Here is a 20,038-nt window from a genome sequence, read left to right as displayed (position 1 = left end):
GCTCCAGAGCACAGGCTTCAGTAGTTGTGGTGCATGGGGTGCATATGTGAATTGGGACTTTTCCAGCCACCAGTTTTCATTCCCTGAAGTGGCCGCGTCCACCCCGCACACTTAGGAGACTGGGAGACGGACTTGGGCGGGTGGAGCCAACCCAGCAGCTCTGCCCCGAAGGGACATCTCTGTGCTGTCCAGAGCAGTGACACCATGGAAGCCCCCACCCACAGGACAAGTGCCTGCCCAGGTCACTGGCTGTTCACAAAACCACCATTAAGTGCTCAGGACTGGCTGCCCCCAGAGCCTGAGGACTCAAGCAGCTTAGGTGTCCCTCAGTAAGTGGTGTCACCTCCCACCCCTACCCCCTGGCCCCAGACGGGCATCCCTACACTTGGAAACCTACCCAGAAAGAGCAGCTGGCAGGGAGCCTTTTCCATGTCGACACTGGCTACTTCTCACTCCACTGCCACGGCCGCCGCCGGCCGCTGTGTAGTTCAAAGGTACAGCTGCAATTCTATTAGCAGTCCTGTCACAGCAGGTGGACAACCTCAGTCCCTGCATGAACTCCTGGCTGCTGTCCAAGTGCTGCCCTTGGTCTCAGGTTTTCGGAGGGTGGGGGAGGGGTGGGGTCAGGGGAAGGGAGGGGGTACCAGAGCTGTAGGCCTGTGCCTTCTCTTCTCTCCCCCCCAATCCCCCCTAACCCGGCCACCGCATTTCCACCTCCTCATGGACCTCAGGACACCTGACAGCATCTCCTGAAATGCAGCTCCCTTCCCCGTTTTCCAGGAAGTGCTCTCTGCCGTCTAACCCACCGGGCTCCAGCACCAGCTTTCCTGCAGCACTGACTGTGCAGCGTAACATCCCCCCTTGAAAACTCAAGATGGTTCCCAACCCTAGAGCCCCCGAAACTTCCCAACCTGGCCTCATTCTACCCACCACGCTTTGCTTGACGTCCCCTCCTCGGGGTCTCTTTCCCAGTCTCCTCCTGCTCCCAGAGCAAGCCCTGCTTTCCCCCAAGACCTCATCGTGGTCCTCTTCCTCTCCAGCAATCAAACCTCAAATGACGCTCAAGTCCACACTCAAGGTTCACTTCCTCCGTAAAGCTGCCTTTGATTAATCCAATGTCAGGAGGCTCTTCCCACTGACCTGGCGCTTCCTTAGCCCCTGGAGGGTGGTGTCCAGCCTGCACTGCCGAGCCCGCACACGCTGCCTTGGGACTCTGTGTGTTCCTACCTCTCCGGTAGGTCCAGAGTCTCCTGAAGGTCTGGACGTGCCCCCGCCCCCCCACCTCGGGTGCCCATCTTGCCTGCTGTACTTACGCCGACAATAAACAGCTCATGACTGATGACCAGTGACAATATCCAATATTAGTGAGCATGTATTAAACACCTTCTACATGCACTGAGCCCAGTGTTTTGCATCCATGTAACCGTCACTAAAATTCTTATGATATAGGCCATTTTTATCCTCACTTTGAACAGGGAACCGCAGGGAACTAAGGCATGGAGGGGCCAGGTAACTCGGTCCTACAGCCATTGAAGGGGAGATTCTGGCTTGGAATCGAGACCTTTCCCCTCTTGCCCAAACCCAGGTAAACACATCACGTACCATCCCTGGAGCAAAGGCCTCCTCTGCTCTGCTTCCCTGCTTTTCACCACTGCCCTCTTACCAGGAGGAAGGCTGTCTGAGGACAACATCCTGATTTGTAGAAAGTAGCCCCAAAAGCAATGTTTACAAAAAGCAGGCTGATTGCACAGTGACTAGTATAAACACACACACACACACACACACGCAGCCTTGTGGGAGAAAAAAAGCCAGACTTTCCCCCAGCCAGAATGCTACATAGATTGAAAACACGTCATGCTGTTGTTTAAAGCTGGAGAAATTAAAATAGAATAATAGGATTTTTTTTTTCATTTTTTAATTGAAGTATAGTTGAGGTATAAGAAATAGAATGAGGGACTTCCCTGGAGGGTCCAATGGTAAGAATCTGCCTGCCAATGCAGGGGACACAGGTTCAGTCCCTGGGCTGGGAAGATCATACGTGCCATGGAGCAACTAAGCCCATGTGCCACAGCTACTGAGCCTGCGCTCTAGAGCCCACGAGCCACAACTACTGAGCCCACACACCTAGAGCCTGTGCTCCACAACAAGAGAAGCCACCATAATGAGAAGCCTGCGCACCGCAATGAAGAGGAGCCCCCACTCGCCACAACTAGAGAAAAAGCCCAGACAGCAGAAGCTTCAGGTCGCTTGTAACAGGGATGCTGACTAAGGGACTGTGTCCTCAAGAGGAGAAGACCCTATTTTGACAGTGTAAAACTGCATTGTCTTTCAATGAATACAACTGCCAAAGAGCTCATTTTATTTTATTTTTTTATTATTTTTGGTTGCATCGTGAGGCATGCAGGAATCTTAGTTCCCTAACCAGAGATCAAACCCACACCCCCTGCAGTGGAAATGCGGAGTCCTAACTACTGGACTGCCATGGAAGTCCCAAAGGAGCTCTTTTTAAAACTCAAAACTGACCAATGACTTTGCTTAAAATTCTTCAAAGAAAGGTTCCCTGTGTCCTAAAGGATGAAGTCGGAGCTCCTCACCACGTACGTGAGTGAGCCTTTTCAAGAGCCGACCCGGCCAGCCCTCTCACCCGCTCTTGATTTTCACTTTGCTGGAGAACCCCCAGCTACCTGACAGCCCCCACCCCTGCGCCCCTCACTGTTTCTCCCTCTGTGCCTAGCTGACCTCTGGACCGGCTTCTCCTCTCTCTGTGCAGGGCAGGCTCCTCTGTCCTTGAGTACACCTTCAAAAAAGCCTTCCCTGACCACCCCGTCCAAAGAAGGCCCCTCCATCCTCCTCATCCCCAGCTTCCTGTGTGTGTCTGCTGCAGGAGTTAATGTAACATGCAAGAAGCTGGCGTGCTAATCTGTTTATTTGTGGTTTTGTGTCTTTGCTCTGGAAACGGTCTTGTTCACCATTTCCTCCCCATCATTAGTACAGTGCCCGAGGGTCCCAACTGAAAGGAGAGAAAAGCCCTCCTTTGCTGTCAAGGAAAACAGGAGGTGAGACACTAAAGCCTCCACACTCTGAAGCCCACAGACCAGCGAGAAGCTGCTTCCGCTCCTTATCCTCTTATTTGGGAATCACCGTCAGCTACAGGTTGAGATTTTAGATATTCCAGGTCCCAGCCTCCAGCCTTATCTCTACCCTCTCCTGAGAGACCCGAGCACCATCCAGTGTCTGACATGCTATCACATGCTAAGTGGAAATGTGTAGGATGCTGCTTCCTGAGGTGCTGTGGTCCAGAGGGGGCCCGGGGTTGGGGGGTACATGAGAAACCTACTCAAAAGACAGCATGGAGGAGCCCAAGGGAACGACCATGTTAGGAAGTAGGGTTGGAGGGGGACAGGGCAAGAAGGACGGCATATAAGGATGTGCTTTGGTCAAAAAGGAAATGTCAAGGTGCCTTTGGAAGGGTCCGAGAGATATTGCAATAAAGAAGGACTTCAATAATTTCCAATGTTCTCAGAACCATTCTTTTTTGTTAAAGTTACGAGTCCCTCTGAAATCTGATGTTGAATCCCCACAGAGCATCCAACATCCGTGGTCCAGGGAAACTCCCATGAGCACATGCTTCTAGTTTCTTAGGAGGTCAGTCACCTTTTGACCCTAAAATGATGGTTAAGTCTTCCTAGAGAGCCAAGAAGTACAGATGTGAAGATACTGATTGATTACACCCATTCTCTGCAATCCTGCCTATTCTCTGTCCTCCAATTCTCCTTCTGGATCCAGGCTTAAAATCTTGGTGGCTTTCTTGAGTCCTCCCTCATCCATACATACCCTCTGTGTCAAAACAATTGTCAAGGCTTCTTGATTGTGACTCCAGACTCCATAATACTTTTAAACTTTAGTCCCTTTTTTTTTTTTTTTGGCCGTGCTGCACGGCTTGTGGGATCTTAGTTCCCCGATCAGGGATCGAACCCAGGCCCTGGCAGTGAAAGCTCCAAAGCCTAACCACTGGACCACCAGGGAATTCCCCTAAAATTTATTCCTTACTCTCCATTGCTACCACCATACTCTGGGCTACTACAAGAGCCTGCTAGCTGCCCTTTTCCCTCCAACAAACTGTGCCTTATACCACATCTCATCTATTGAATGATTGAATGAATTCCTTCCACATGCAGTCCTCCAACTTCCAAGGTAATACAAGTTTCTCAAAATATGGTCCCCAATTAACAGTATCAGTATCACTTGAAAACCGATTAGATACAGAGATTCTCATGCTCCACCCAAACTTACTGAATCTGAAACTCTGAGGGTGGTCCTTAGCAATCTGTTTTAACAAGCCCTTCAGCTGGTTCTGACGCCCAAGAAAATGTAAGAACCACTGTCACAGAACCATCCATAGTAATACGCAGTGAATTAAAGCATGAAGTCTTTCAAGTAACATATATATGAATGTATGGATGGATGGGTGGTTGGATTTTAATGGCAAATATCTACATGCAATGTCTGGAGCCAGTGGCTCCTCCCGTGGGGGCTAAAGACCTCCGGAGACCACAGAACCACAGAACATGTAGACCAAGCACTGTCTCCAGAATGAAGAAATATGTCCACGTACTTCCACTCTGATGGTCTACATATACGTAGGTCCTTGTAATTAACAAAATACTAATTCACTTGAAAGTGTTACTGATGACTGTGGTGAGGTTAGTATATTACAATTCAAGGAAGATATTAAAACCATCGAATTTACACTTTAAATGGGTGAATTATGTGGTATGTGAGTTGTATCTCAATAAAGCTGTGACTTTTTAAAAACATGTTCCTGAAGACACAGCAGTCCCACTCTCCTGGAGGGATTTGCCCATGTGCACACCAGGATGCGTGTCAAGAGGAGAACAGCCTCAAACTGGAAATAACACACTTGTCCATTATGCCTTATTACAAGATATTGAGTACAGTTCCTTGTGCTATACAGTAGGTCCTTGCTGTTCATCTATTTTATATATGGTGGTGTGCATCTGTTAATCCCGAACTCCCAATTTATCCCTCCCCCCCACCTTTCCGCTCTGGTAACCATAAGTTTGCTTTCTACATCCGTGACTCTGCTTCTGTTCTGTAAATAAGTTCCCTTGTACTATTCTTTAGATTCCACATATAAGTGATGTCATATAATAGCTGTCTGTCTCAACACAGATATTTTTAAATGGGAAAATACCTAATGATGTGAGGGACTCTTTACTACATATTATCTCAGTGGAAAATATAACTAGAGTCTCCTGGGGCATATAACTTTTTTTTTTCTTGCTTAAAAAAGGGTCCTCACACTCAAAAAGAAACCTCTGCCTTAAATGAACGTTGGAAACTTTAGGTACAGAGACAGCCGGCTGGAGGGCAGGTGAGGTTGGCGGGGAGGGAGGGACTCAGGGGGTTCAGTGCAAACCACGTGGGTTCCTTACAGGAGCGCAAAGCCTGCACCAGCCCCACCAGAAACAGCAGCTGCCACGACCCCTCACTCTAGGGAACGAGGACCTGGCAAAACCTCCTCTGTCTCACTTTTTTTTTTTTTGATCAATAGTTACTGTTTAGTCCTGTAGCTAGTTGTTTCTCCGGCATGCATTTCTTTTCATAGATACTTTTCTCTTTAAAATATATTTTTAAGGAGAGACCAGAGATTAATGCAGTGATGAACCCAAAACTTTATCAGAAAGTTCCATAACCTCCTACAGCACCCCCAGGTTGACGGCTCTCCTTCTCAGCTAAGGAAGCCTCAGCGAGTTCTCCCACGGGTCCCTTCCTGTTCCTGGGTCTCTCTTTAGTTCTTCCTTCCAAGTTTTGCCGGATGAATCCTCTTAGCCCTAAGGCACAGCATTCCTTTGTGTGATCTTTCTCAACAGTTGGTGAAGATGAAAATAAACAAGTTTTGGGGTTTTTGGAGGGGGAATCCCAGTTCCACCATCCTACTCTTTGAAGCCCCTTGGGAAGCCTTATCTCGCAAACGCTCTGTGTCTTTTCTCCTTCTGTCTCTAGCTTGAAGGACAAATCCTGTCTTGGGGACGAGGTGAAGGGTGGAATTTGCGTAGGAGGGATGATATTTTAATTCTGGCCTTTCAGAGAGATGCAAAACTGCCCTCCGCCAGGGATGTCATTCACAACAATAAGTTTGCCACAGGGACGAACTTCCCACCATCTGGGAAGGACAGAGCAAACCCACCCCCATCGCAGCACAGGGTGACAGCACCCAGAACCGGGTCCTGAGACCACCCCATCAAAGACTAATTCTTGATGTTTCAGAGAAAGGTGATCCCCCAGGTCCCAGGGCCTCAGCAAGTGTGAAGGTGCGCTCTGTACCTGCTGGAATGCGTCCCAAGGAGCAGGTCGGGCAAGTCCCTAGACTCTGGTCCCTGCACAGTGCCCAGAGCAGCTGATGACCCCTGATGACTCCCTCACCTCACTTGGGAAAGCAGAGTTTTCTCCCCGGGTACCAAGCAAAAGTCCACTGGAAGATAAGAAAGAGGAATTTTTCCTGCTCCTGAATCCTGATAAATTAATTTAAAAAGTTGCTCTAGACAAGAAGGCAGAAGCATGTGGCCAGAGGTGAGTGTGATACAGGAAGCATGGTAGCCACGCTTATGGACTTTGTTTTCAGGGGAGAGGGGAGGGGAGCGCTGTCTGGGTGCTCCCCCCTTTTCCCCGTCATCAGCTTTCACTGGGTCTGCTGCTCCGGGGAAGAGCATTTACCTGGGCGGGTGCCACCCACTTCTGCACATTCCTTGTTTGGAGTAGCGTGAATGGAGCAAAAAACGGAGCTCTGGAACCCCATACGCTGCAGGCGGACAACCTCTCTCTAAGCCATGGGCTAATTAGAATTAAAATGTTTATCTCGTGCTACCAACTAAATGTATTCCTGTTTTTGCAAACCAAAGCGTATCTTAAAAGGACACTGGGAAATCTCACTACTTAAAAAAGCAGGAATCACCAATCATCAGACAATCAAATCTAGGTTAACATAAGGCTTTTCAATTTTTGAAACATGAATGTCTCATGGGTGGGGAAAGGGACACAGGCTAATTTTCCAAACGGCCCACCGCTCTTTATCGCCTCTCTCCTGGCTGCTTCACACATTCATTTCACTTGTCAGGTTCCCAAAGGCTTTTAAGTATGTGACTCTGTTATTTAAAGGAATCTTACTATATGTAGTACATATTATATTTATAGATATTACATATAATAGTCATTTTACCATATGAATAATTATTCTGAACTATTTATAAATCTGGATTTGCACATATGGGGTTTTCTGAAAGCAGTTACATACACTGACTCTTTTTTTCTAAACAATTCTGTCACTTGATCCCAGAAACGGAGTTTGGGTACATTATTGCCTCATCTCACTCTAGTCTTCTTGCTCTCTTAAAATCTTACTGAAGTTGCCAAACTTCTGCTCCAAAAATGGGCAATTTCCATTTGGAAAAACGGGCTAGTTATTTCATTTTTATAAACAAGTGGGAGATGACTGCTGCAGAGAAAAGAAGAGCGGGAGCAACAGCCTGGATCCACTGGGCTTGAATGGTGATGCTGGACACCCGGCCTCCACCTCCACCAGCCAGGCACCAGGGACACAGACGAGGAAGGACCAGCCGGAGGGGCTCCCCGGGCAGAGGGCAGTGGAGGGGGAAGCTGACTGTCCCAGGGCTGACAGCCCACGCGACGTGGCCCCTGGTTGCCAGTAACTCAGGTGCGATCTGTCGGCTGCCGTCTCTAGCTGGTCCCCCAGTTCAGATTGACCCTTGGACTGTGCTGCGGAAGAGGTAGGTCTTCAGAGGGAAGAGGCACCAAGCATCCTCCTAATGGAACTGGAGGCAGGAGCCCCCACTTCCTTCCTCACGAGAACACCCACAGCCAGGCAGGACCCTTCTCCCCTCCCCTTGCCAGCAAGACACCCATCTCTCCTTTCCCAAAACCAGAGTCACGCTGGCAGCCTTCAGGTCAGGTCTGGGGGTCTCACGGGTTCTGGTTTTTGGAATTAAATGACTCGTGCGGCTGCCTCTGGAAAAAGCAGGATCACCCAATTCAAGCCTGGGCAGGTGACGAGGCTCTCAGTTCACCGCAGAGATTCTTTTGTTTCCTTTATGGCTGTGCCAGGCCCCCTTTACCAGCTCCCAGCCCTCTTGCTACACAGCTCCCTGTGGCTTGCCGGCCTGGCAAAGGCTGCAAGGACCGAGGCTGAGCCGGGTGGCTGTGTGGCCTGGGCCGCCTCATCAGGGCTGCAGAGAATGATGGTGATACACAGACGCCGGCAGGCTCCTTGCATCCTGTGGCCCCTGGTGAGTGTTCAGCGTCCATCACTTGACAGATACTGACTGTGGGCCACTGAACGCCGAGCACCACAGAGGGGAGGACAGCAGATGCATGAGGTGTCACTTCCCTAGGAACCAGCATCACTGCCCTACCCGATACGGTAGCCACTGGCCACTGGTGACTACTGACGTCCCTGGTGATCCAGTGGTTAGGACTCGGCACTTTCGCTGCCATGGGCTTGGATTCGACCCCTGGTCAGGGAACTAAGATCCCACAAGCCGTGCAGCTCAATGACTTGAAGATAAGCATTTGGGTCCTCAGTGGCAGTGGCCACATTTCAAAGGCTCAGTACACACATGGGTCTTGTGGCTGGTTTGTTTTGTTTTTTGTTTTTTTTTCCTGCCACACCTTGTGGCATGCAGGATTCTAACTCCCCAACCAGGGATTGAAGCCATGCCCCCTGCAGTGGAAGTGCAGCGTCCTAACCACTGGACTGCCAGGGTAGTCTGTGGGTCTTGTGGCTATTGTTGGGGACAGCTCAGGTCACAGAACATTTCCAACATCACAGGGAGTTTACGGACCAAGGTGGTCTAGAGTAGAAGCCAGGCAAGAAAGCAAATCATCACCACCGTCATCGAAACCACAAGCTCCGTCGGAAATCTGTTGGTTACGTTTCGTGTAATAAGGGCTATAACAGAGGTAACACGCAAGATACTATGGGCATGTGGGTAGGAAAGGCAGCCAATGTAACCCGCGACCCAGGGTCACCCACCTACCAGCCAGGGAGATAAACTTTCTATTCCAGTTACTTCTCATCCTTACAGTTAGTCACTAGGAAAAGCAGACACGGTAATGATGTAGGGGGTAATTTCCCATCGTCAGAACTAAATGACTAGCTATTTCGTATTTGCTACTCAGTATAGGAAAAAGGTCAGGCCCGGCAAAAATGCCAGAAAGTAATTCAAATGGAATTCTTTCTGTGACTTCAAATCAATAAAATTTAGAGAGTATCTACTAGGTTTTACTCAAAGATGAGTAACAGAAATTTTTATAATCTTGTAGGGGTAAGGCAAACTTGTACCAGATTACAATACTTAGTAGAGTAACATGTTACAATGGAGGTACCAATAGCTATCCAGTTGTTTTCCTAATGAGTGTATTGATTATTAATCCTAAGAAAGACAGATTAACTCCTAAGGAGAGGATGCTTCATGATGCAGGTGGTGTTTGAACTTGTCTCTCAGAGGACCGGCAGGATTCCTGTAGGAAGAGAAGGCAGGGGGAGGCCTTCCCACTGGACAAAGGTGCAGAGGTTGGAAACACGTAACACATTTTGAGAATGACAAGAAAAATCATATAACCATTTCATGTCCAAAATTCAACTGTAGAAAACAGAGAATGAGAAAGAGAGAGAGAACCAAAATTCAAAGAGAAACAAAAGTCATCAATTCTTGGCAAGGCGGGTCCTTTATCCTGGGGCCACCTAATTGAAGACCCTAGGACACCACCTCCCCCTCAAGAGTCTGGGCCTCTGTCTATAATCTGCAGGACACCCAAGACACCCCAACAGGAGAGAGGCAACATCAGATCTGCACTCAGGAAGACTGGCGATGTTTGCTGTTTGAGGAATAGGAGCCCAGAGCTTGGAGCCTAGCTGGGCGGGCTAACCCCGCAGGCACACAATGAGGAAAGAAGGAGAAGCTTGTCAGCCTGTGTGGGCAGGACAGGAGCAGGTGTGGTCTGTGTTACACAGCCCTGAGGGTGACGAATGTCAGGAGTGGGGACCAGCCACCACACAGGCCCTCAGACCGTGTGCCTTTGGTCACAGCTGAACTGAAATTAAGAATACTTATGGGACCACGTCTGCATGTGGCTTTGGGGAGAGCTCACAATTTTCATGCTCCTCTCCAAGGCTATGTCGGGTGGTTGGGGGAGGTTTGAGCTCCGTGGGATCCGGCCAGCTTGCAAACATGTCCTGGACCCGAAAGAGGCACCACAACTGAAAACACAAATGGCCTGAAGTAAGTACACACCTAGGAGGAGTAAGCAGCAATACCTTTATTAAAATTAACAAAATGGGGGCTTCCCTGGAGGCTCAGTGGTTAAGAATCTGCCTGCCAATGCAGGGGATGCAGGTTCGAGCCCTGGGCCAGGAAGATCCCACATGCCAAGGAGCAACAAAGTCACAACTACTGAGCCTGCGGTCTACAGCCCGAAAGCCACAACTACTGAGCCCATGTGCCACAACTACTGAAGCCCGTGTGCCTAGAGCCCATGCTCCACAACAAGAGAAGCCACCACAATGAGAAGCCTGCACACCACAATGAAGAGTAGCCCTTGCTCACTGCAACTAGAGAAAGCCCACATGCAGCAATGAAGACCCAATGCAGCCAATTAATTAATTAAAAAATTAACAAAAAAGATAGTTAATTGTATAAATAAGTATTAATAACTTCTGCGTCCCTGGGTACCTATGCATTTATTTGCTAAGATGCTACTTCACCCCATACGACATTGTCCCACTCTGGACCCTCAAAGCTACTCGTGGCAGAGCTCACGGGTTGGTCACACAGCTCAATTACATTTTCCAGCACTAAGATGTCATAAGATGGTCATAGGACTGAGCTCTTCTTCGTGGAATCTCAGAAGAAATGATGCTGGCAAATCCCAGGTCTGGCCCATGAAAACCCCCACAAGCTGTACTCTGTGCTCCCTGCTTCTTCAGCCTCATGTTGACCACAAGCATGGGGGGTTCAAGGAGGGCTAAAGCCAGAGTCACCAACGGAAGCAGCCCAGGTCCCGGAGCTGCCACCTGGAGAGCTGCTGGCTAATCAGGAGCATGCATGTTGGTCTTCACAGGGGCCAGAAATAAACTTCTATAATTTTAGAGCCAATATACAGCTGGCACTTGTTCACAATAGAAGCTAGTGTGAGCTTAACTAACACCAACTCTCACAGCCTATGTTAATTTGCCAAAAAAAAATAAAAGGCCTGGTTGTCCAGTGGTTAGGACTCTGAGCTTCCACTGCAGGGGGCACAGGTTTGATCCCCAGTTGGGGAACAAAGATTCCCACATGCTGTGTAATGCGGCCAAACCACCCCCACTGCCCCACCCCTTCAAATATACTCTGTATTAGACTCAAGTATGGACTTTTAAAAAACCCCTTTCAGACTGTAAACACCTATGTGTATTTGGAGTTGCTCAAGTGGTTGCTAAGTAAGTCTATTGAAGGGACACCAACTGTGGTCGGGTGGAAATCCTCATTAAAATACAGAGCGGCATCCAGACATACAGTCGTATAAGGATGGACAGTGGATGGGAAACCAGCCTGAATTCTCATTCTTTGAGGCCTGTGACATTTTGTCTGTCTGGAAAGACAGTAGGCACAACACCCTAGAGGTATTAAAAAAGAAAAGAAAGCGTAATCCGATATTAAGCTATTCACCTACAGCAAGACCTAAGGAACAGCACATTGTGTTTTACTAATGCAGGTCCAGCCCTTCATGCCTTGGACCCCAGACACACCTGCTCTACATCCCTGATTCCTAACAGAGATGATGAAGGGCTGAACTGCACAAGTCCTTTCCAGCACTCACAGCCCTGGCATCTACTGACCAGTCCACCCAGCCAGTTAAATTGGCTTATTAAGTCTATTAGGCAATTTGTTATGCTTTCAAAATAAATTGTGTAAAAAATTGCCAACTTTTCATGAAGGCAAAGGCTATTAAAACACTAAAGTAGTTTTCAGTTCTGAATAACCAAAGTTAATTGATGATTGTATAGTATCATTAAAAAAATCTTCTCTTGGGACTTCCCTGGTGGCGCAGTGGTTAAGACACTGCTCCCAATGCAGGGGGCCTGGGTTCAATCCTTGGTCAGGGAACTAGATCCCACATGCATGCCACAACTAGGAGCTCACATATCACAACTAAGGAGCACATGTGCTGCAACTGAGTCCTCGAGCCATAACTAAGACCCAGTGCAACCAAAAACAAAACAAAAAACAAAACCTCTCTTATGACAGGTGAAAAATACTATCTCATTTTTTTTAAATCATTGTCAAGTTTCTTTCACTCTTTTCTTCTTTTAAAACGAGTTTATTAGGAAGAAAGATGGCGGTGAAGTAGAAGGATGTGGAAGGCATCCCTCTCCACAGATGCATTAGGAATACATCAAAAGACACAATAATTCCCACAGAGAACCAGCTGAACACCAGCAGATGACCTTGGACACCAGAAAGGACAGCAAAGATCCTGACATAACTGGGACAAGCAACCTCTGAAATCTGGACTACTCCATCAGAAGTCAAGTAGGAGGCTCTGGGGAGGGAGCACTGAATCCAGGATGCTAGACTACTAGGGAGTCCTCAGACACAAGGGAGATTAACTGCAGAGAACTCTCACGGAGCCCTGTATCAGAGTCTAAGACCCAGCTTCGTCAGACTGTCTGCAAATGCCAGTGCTGGACACCTCACACCAAACTACAAACAAGACAGGAACACAAACCCACCCATCAGCACACAGACTACCTAAAGCCATATTAACCTCACAGATACCCTAAAACACACTACCTGACGTGGCCCTGCTCATCAGAGAGAAAAGACACAGAGCCACACACTGGAAAGCAGACACCAGACCCCCCCCCCCCCACCAGGAAGCCTACTCAAAACACTGGACAAACTCCACCACAGGGGGCAGAGGGCAGAAACAAGAGGAATTACTACTAGGCAGCATAGGAAAGGAGACAACAAATCCTATAAATGAGAAAAAATGAGAAAACAAAGAAACACCATGCAAGCAAAGGAGCAGGAAAAAAACCCACAAGACCAAATAAATGAAGAGGAAACAGGAAAATTGCCTGAAAAAGAATTCAGAGTAATGATAGTAAAGATGATCCAAAATCTCGACAACAAAATAGAGAAAATACTAGAAGCAGTTAATAAGGACTCAGAAGAACCAAAGAGCAAACGAACAGTAATGGACAACAAAATAACCGAAATTAAAAATACTCCAGATGGTATAAACAGCAGAATAACTGAGGCAGAAGAACGAATAAGGGAGTTGGAAGATCGAATGGGGGAAATAACTGCCACAGAGCAGAAAAGAGAAAAAAGAATAAAAAGAATGGAAGACAGTCTCAGAGACCTTGGTGACAACATTAAGCATACCAACATACAAATCATTGGCATCCCAGAAGAAGAAGAAAAAAAGAAAGGGTCTGAGAAAATATTTGAAGAGGTTATAGTGGAAAACTTCCCAACATGGGAAAGGAATCAAGTCCAAGAAGCACAGAGAGTCCCATACAGAATAAACCCAAGGAGAAATACACCAAGACACATATTAATCAAACTAACGAAAATTAAACACAAAGAAAAAATATTAAAAGCAGCAAGAGAAAAGCAACAAATAACATATAAGGGAAAACCCATAAGGATAACAGCTGATCTTTCTGCAGAAACTCTGCAGGCCAGAAGGGAATGGCAGGATATACTGAAAGTCCTGAAAGAGAAAAACCTACAGCCAAGAACACTCTACTCAGAAAGAATCTCATTCAGATTCGACGGAGAAATCAAAAGCTTTACAGACAAGCAAAAGTTAAGAGAATTCAGCACCACCAAACCAGCCTTACAACAATTGCTTAAGGAACTTTTCTAAGTAGGACACACAAGAGAAGGAAAACACCTGCAAAAACAAACCCAAGACAATTAAGAAAATGGTAATAGGAACACATATGTCAATAATCACCTTCAATGTAAATGGATTAAATGCTCCAACCAAAAGACACAGACTGGCTGAATGGATACAAAAACAAGACCCTCCTAGATGCTGCCTACAAGAAACCCACTTCAGACCAAGGGATACATACAGACTGAAAGTAAAGGGATGGAAAAAGATATTCCATGCAAATGGAAGTCAAAAGAAAGCTGGAGTAGCAATACTCATATCAGACAATTTAGACTTTAAAGTAAAGATTATTACAAGAGACAAGGAAGGACGCTACATAATGATCAAGGGATCAATCCAAGAAGAACATACAACAATTGTAAATATCTATGCACCCAACACAGGAGCACCTCAATACATAAGGCAAATGCTAACAGCTGTAAAAGGGGAAATCAACAGTAACACAATAATAGTAGGAGACTTTAACACCCCACTTACATCAATGGACAGATCATCCAAACAGAAAATAAATAAGGACACAAGCTTTAAATGACACATTAGACCATCTCAACCTAATTGATATTTATAGGACATTCCATCCAAAAACTACAGAATACACTTTCTTCTCCAGTGCACATGGAACATTTTCCAGGATAGATCACATCTTGGGTCACAAATCAAGCCTCGTTAAATTCAAAAAAATTGAAATGATATCAAGCATCTTCTCTGACCACAATGCCATGAGACTAGATATCAATTACAGGAAAAAAACTGTAAAAAATACAACCACATGGAGGCTAAACAATATGCTATTAAACAACCAAGAAATCACTAAAGAAATCAAAGAGGAAATCAAAAAAATACCTAGAAACAAATGACAATGAAAATACAACAACCCAAAACCTATGGGATGCAGCAAAAGTAGCTCTAAGAGGAAAGTTTATAGCAATACAGTCCTACCTCAAGAAACAAGAAAAATATCAAATAAACAACCTAACCTTACATCTAAAACAATTAGAGAAAGAAGAACAAAAAAAAACCCCCAAAGTGAGCAGAAGGAAAGAAATCATAAAGATCAGAGCAGAAATAAATGAAAAAGAAAGGAAAGAAACCATAAGAAAAATAAATAAAACTAAAAGCTGGTTCTTTGAGAAGATAAACAAAATTGATAGACCATTAGCCAGACTCATCAGGAAAAAAAAGGGAGAAGACGCAAATCAACAGAATTAGAGATGAAAAAGGAGAAGTAACAACTGACACTGCAGAAATACAAAAGATCATGAGAGACTACTACAAGCAACTATATACCAATAAATTGGATAACCTGGAAGAAATGGATAAATTCTTAGAAAAGTACAACCTTCCAAGACTGAACCAGGAAGAAATAGAAAATATGAACTGACCAATCACAAGTACGGAAACTGAGACTGTGATTAAAAATTTCCCAACAAACAAAAGCCAAGGGCCAGATGGATTCACAGGCCAATTCTATCAAACATTTAGAGACGAGCTAACACCTATCCTTCTCAAACTCTTCCAAAATATCGCAGAAGGAGGAACACTCCCAAACTCATTCTACGAGGCCACCATCACCCTGATACCAAAACCAGGCAAAGATGTCACAAAAAAAGAAAATTACAGACCAATATCCCTGATGAATATAGATGCAAAAATCCTCAACAAAATACTAGCTAACAGAATCCATCAGCACATTAAAAAGATCATACACCATGATAAAGTGGGGTTTATCCCTGGGATGCAAGGATTCTTCAATATACACAAATCAATCAATGTGATACATCATATCAACAAATTGAAGGATAAAAACCATATGATAATCTCAATAGATGCAGAAAAAGGTTTTGACAAAATTCAACATCCATTTATGATTAAAGCTCTCCAGAAAATGGGCATAGAAGGAAATTACAACATAATAAAAGCCATATATGACAAACCAACAGCCAACATCATTCTAAATGGTGAAAAACTGAAAGAATTCCCTCTAAAAACAGGAACAAGACAAGGGTGCCCACTCTCACCATTATTAGTCAACATAGTTTTGGAAGTTTTAGCCACAGCAATCAGAGAAGAAAATGAAATAAAAGGAATCCAAATTGGAAAAGAAGTAAAACTGTCACTCTTTGCAGATGACATGATATTATACATAGAAAACCCTAAAGACTCTACCAGAAAACTGCTAGCACTAATCGATGAATTCAGTAAAGTAGCAGGGTACAAAATTAATGCACAGAAATCTCTTGCATTCCTATACACTAACAATGAAAACACAGAAAGAGAAATTAAGGAAACTCTCCCATTTACCATTGCAACAAAAAGAATAAAATACCTAGGAATAAACCTGCCTAAGGAGGCAAAAGACCTGTATGCAGAAAACTATAAGACACTGATGAAAGAAATCAAAGACGACACAAACAGATGGAGGGACATACCATGTTCTTGGATTGGAAGAATCAATGTTGTGAAAATGACTATACTACCGAAAGCCATTTACAGATTCAATGCAATCCCGATCAAATTACCAATAGTGTTTTTCACAGAACTAGAACAAGAAATCTAACGATTTGTATGGAAATGCAAAAGACCCCGAATAGTCAAAGCAATGCTGAGAAGGAAAGATGGAGTTGGTGGAATTAGGCTTCCTGACTTCAACCTATACTATAAGGCCACAGTGATCAAGACAATATGGTACTGGCACAAAAATAGAAAGGAAGATCAACGGAACAGAATAGAGAACCTGAGGTAAACCCAAGCACATATGGGTACCTTTTCTTTGACAAAGGAGGCAAGAATATACAATGGAAAAAAGACAGCCTCTTCAATAAGTGGTGCTGGGAAAATTGGACAGCGACATGTAAAAGAATGAAATTAGAACACTTCCTAACACCATACACAAAAATAAACTCCAAATGGATTAAAGACCTAAATGTAAGGCCAGACACTATAAAACTCCTCAAGGAAAACATAGGCAGAACACTCTATGACATACATCAAAGCAAGATCCTTTTTGACCCACCTCCTAGAATCATGGAAATAAAATCAAGAATAAACAAATGGGACCTAATGAAACTTAAAAGCTTTTGCACAGCTAAAGAAACCATAAACAAGACAAGAAGACAACCCTCAGAATGGGAGAAAATACTTGCCAATGAAATAACAGACAAAGGATTAATCAAAATATACAAGCATCTCATGCAGCTTAATACCAAAAAAGCAAATAATCCAATCCACAAATGGGCAGAAGACCTAAATAGGCATTTCTCCAAAGAAGACATACAGATGGCCAACAAACACATGAAAAGATGCTCAACATCACTAATCATTAGAGAAATGCAAGTCAAAGCCACAATGAGGTATCATCTCACACCAGTCAGAATAGCCATCATCAAAACATCTAGAAACAATAAATGTGGGAGAGGGTGTGGAGAAAAGGGAACTCTCCTGTACTGTTGGTGGGAATGTAAGTTGGTACAGCCACTGTGGAAAACAGTTTGGAGGTTCCTTAAAAAACTAAAAATAGAACTACCATATGATTCAGTCATCCCACTACTGGGCATATACCCAGAGAAAACCATAATCCAAAAAGAAACATGAACCATAATGTTCATTGCAGCACTATTTACAATAGCCAGGACATGGAAGCATCCTAAATGCCCATCAACAGATGAATGGGTAAAGAAGATGTGGCACATATATACAATGGAATATTACTCAGCCATAAAAAGGAATGAAATGGAGCTATATGTAATGAGGTGGATAGACCTAGAGTCTGTCATATAGAGTGAAGTAAGCCAGAAAGAGAAAAACAAATACTGTATGCTAACTCATATATACAGAATCTAAAAAAAAAAAATGGTAATGATGAAGCCAGTGACAGGGCAAGAATAAGGATGCAGATGCAGAGAATGGACTGGAGGGCACAGGGTTGGGGGGGCAGGGGGCAAGGCGGAAGCTGGGACGAAATGAGAGAGTAGCATAGACATATATACACTACCAACTGTAAAATAGATAGCTAGTGGGAAGTTGCTGTATAACAAAGGGAGATCAACTCAATGATGGGTGATGCCTTAGTGGGCCAGGACAGGGAGAGTGGGAGGGAGGGGATATGGAGATATATGTATAAATACAGCTGATTCACTTTGGTGTACCTCAAAAACTGGTACAAATGTGTAAAGCAATTATATTCCAATAAAGAGCTAAAAAAAATTGAATATTAAAAAAAAAAAAAAGAGTTTATTGAGGGCTTCCTAGGTGGCGCAGTGGATAAGAATCCTCCTGCCAATGCAGATGACACGGGTTCGATTCCTGCCCCAGGAAGATCCCACATGCTGCGGAGCAACTAAGCCTGTGCACCACAACTATTGAGCCTGCACTTTAGAGCCTGTGAGCCACAATTACTGAAGCCCATGCGCCTAGAGCCCGTGCTCTGCAACAAGAGAAGCCACAGCAATGAGGAGCCCACACATGGCAATGAAGAGTAGCCCCCGCTCACTGCAAGGAGAGAAAGCCCGTGTGCAGCAACAAAGACACAACACAGCCAATAAATAAACAAATAAAAAATAGTTTATTAAGATATGACATACAATAAACTGCATATATTTAAAGTGTACAATTTGATTTTTTTCTTATTAGTCATCTATTTTATACATATTAGTGTATATATGTCAATCCCAATCTCCCAATTCATCCCCCACCCCTTACTTTTCCCCCTTGGTGTCCATATGTTTGTTCTCTATATCTATGTCTCTATTTCTCCGCTGCAAATTGGCACTATCTCATTTTAAAAGGCATTTCTTTGATACTGGCAAGGGCATATGCGTTTAGATGATTATTAGCCATTTGTACTTCCTCTTTCACAGGTCATTTAGTTGTAAGATGAGAACACTTGCAGCAGGACTGCATCTATCAGCCAGTGGCCACCTGAAGGAGCCAGAGGACCCTACCCAGCACTGTCACCAGCTCCAGGGACACACCTGTAGGACTCCTCGCCTTGGTTCAGCCCTGTGCCTCCCAGAGCACGCCCGCCTGTTCTTCTGTGTTAAATCCAATGGAAGCATAGCATTGGGGGGGGGGGGGGGTCCATATTTATTCTCTTTCTGTGACAGCCGCGTCCAATGAAAAAAAGGGTTACGGATTCCACCCAGGATCTGGAAAGCCAGCTGGGCTGTTGGAGCTTCTGTCTACTTCTCTGTGAATAAACATTCTCCAGAGGAGCCCTGAACAAACAATGCCTCTAATGACGTGTGAGGCAGAGGGGTCCCCAAACTCCACTGGCCAGGGCGACACTGGCTTTGCCTGGTTAACTCTAGCGTAAAAACGTGTTTTTGCCAAAGAAAGCCTGTAACTCTGTAACTGGATACGGGCTGAAGTCACACAGAGGGTGGAAGTTTTGAACTGGGAGGCGGTTTCTGGCTCTGCTGCTTTCCCAAAGCTAACCACGCTCTGTAGCCACAGCCCTGTCCCCACATCACCCCCTGCGCCTAGGTGATACAGTGGTTCAACTCGTGGCAAAAAAACCAACTCTCTCCTGCCATCTGGGTTCCATCAGCAAAATAAAACAACACTGTGGGTTTCAAAAGCAGTCAGAAATTTAGTTTACAAAAACAGATTTAAGTGCCTGCCGTAGAAGCACATCTACTAAAACTGGAAAGATACAGAGAAGATCTGTATCTTCTGTATGTACTTCAGATACTAACAGGGCCTCTGCGCAAGGGTGACATAAATTCATGATAAGGTCTCTATTTTATATATCAGATATACCTCATAAAAAAAACAGGTTTAAAAAACTGACAGAGATGGACTTCCCTGGTGGTGCAGTGGTTAAGAATCCACCTGCCAATGCAGGGAACATGGGTTTGATCTCTGGTCCCGGAAGATCCCACATGCCACAGAGCATCTAAGCCCATGCGATACAGCTACGGAGCCCGCCCACCTAGAGCCTGTGCTCCACAACAAAAGAAGCCACCGCATTGAGAAGCCCACGCACCACAACGAAGAGTGGCCCCTGCTCACCACAACTAGAGAAAAGCCCTCACACAGCAACAAAGACCCACCACAG

General features: G+C 45.2%; 1 protein-coding gene and 1 pseudogene across 2 annotated transcripts in view; one reads left to right on the top strand and one right to left on the bottom strand.

Annotated features, from left to right (window-relative positions):
* Positions 1 to 20,038, bottom strand: part of WNT5B (Wnt family member 5B) — a 99,301-nt gene that overhangs the window by 14,417 nt on the left and 64,846 nt on the right. Inside the window, exon 2 of one of the 2 annotated variants that reach the window (XM_057703083.1) lies at positions 10,189 to 10,297. The exons of the other annotated variant lie outside the window; for it this stretch is intronic. The gene's annotated coding sequence lies outside the window, so the exon portion shown is untranslated. The remainder of the gene's footprint in view (positions 1 to 10,188; positions 10,298 to 20,038) is intronic. 2 annotated transcript variants of the gene reach the window in all.
* Positions 19,594 to 19,728, top strand: LOC130834286 (U6 spliceosomal RNA; annotated as a pseudogene).

This window comes from Hippopotamus amphibius, chromosome 12, assembly GCF_030028045.1.
Source record: "Hippopotamus amphibius kiboko isolate mHipAmp2 chromosome 12, mHipAmp2.hap2, whole genome shotgun sequence".
Lineage (NCBI taxonomy): Eukaryota > Metazoa > Chordata > Mammalia > Artiodactyla > Hippopotamidae > Hippopotamus > Hippopotamus amphibius.
The sequence above is the reverse complement of the archived record's forward strand: the minus strand, read 5'-3'. Positions and strand labels throughout refer to the sequence as shown.